We start from the raw sequence: 985 nt of genomic DNA, 5'->3' as shown, positions 1-985 counted from the left end.
GGCGAATAGAATATGGTGAACACATTTTCCTGTAAATGTTCTTAATTTTAAACGAAAAAACTGCTTTTGAAAATTTTGAAGTCAATGACGGATCCTGCCCACTTAAAGAGCTTGTGCAGTCTCAATTTTCATCCAAATGAGCTCAAATTTTGGGAGAACACTCAGAATTTGACCTAGAATCGATTGAGCGGTGTTAAATGAAAAAAATGATTTTTTGAACCACACTAGCTGGTAGACAATAACTACATATTATTATTATTGATTCTTTTTAGAAAAGAAGTCTTTTGATTTTATTACGATATCATTACCCTCATCACGGATTCGTGCTTTAAATATTTTCACTTTACCAATTTAATCACGCTCAAGTGTATGTGTAGGACACTACAACTGTATACTTCACTTGTTGATCGATGTTAGGGCGTAAACGAGAGAGGATTGATACATGTGAGGAGAGCTCAACATACAGCTCGCTCGGACATCTGGTGGGAAATAGCGAAACAATGCTGTAGCTCAGTTTGAAAATAAATTGTAAATGAGCTCCGTTGCGGACTTAAATTCGTGGCTCCACTGATGCTAGCACGGGAAAATATGTGCCATCAAATTTAGCTGGTTTTTAACAATCGTCGAGCATTCACTGATGATGTTTGTGGACTTTATGATCCTAATTCCATGGTTTCATAAGAATTGAACAGTTTTTTTTTCAGACAGTTGTTTAGTTTTGTAAATTAACTCACAGACAAACAGTGACCTTTTGTTTACATTTATCCATAAACTTCTTTGAGTGAAGGCCTTCATATATACACGTGTTATGATTTAAATTTATACCCAACATACTCAAACAAACATATTCTACCAAGTTTGAGGTCCAACGGATTTCAATGCTCATCCAAGAAAACCCTTGAATCTAGGTCTTCAGATCAACATACGTCAATTCTGGAAAACTATGTTTAACGTTTTTCGGTAACCATTGAACTCCTTTGAGTGA

Source organism: Aedes aegypti, chromosome 1, assembly GCF_002204515.2.
Source record: "Aedes aegypti strain LVP_AGWG chromosome 1, AaegL5.0 Primary Assembly, whole genome shotgun sequence".
Taxonomy (NCBI): domain Eukaryota; kingdom Metazoa; phylum Arthropoda; class Insecta; order Diptera; family Culicidae; genus Aedes; species Aedes aegypti.
The sequence above is the reverse complement of the archived record's forward strand: the minus strand, read 5'-3'. Positions refer to the sequence as shown.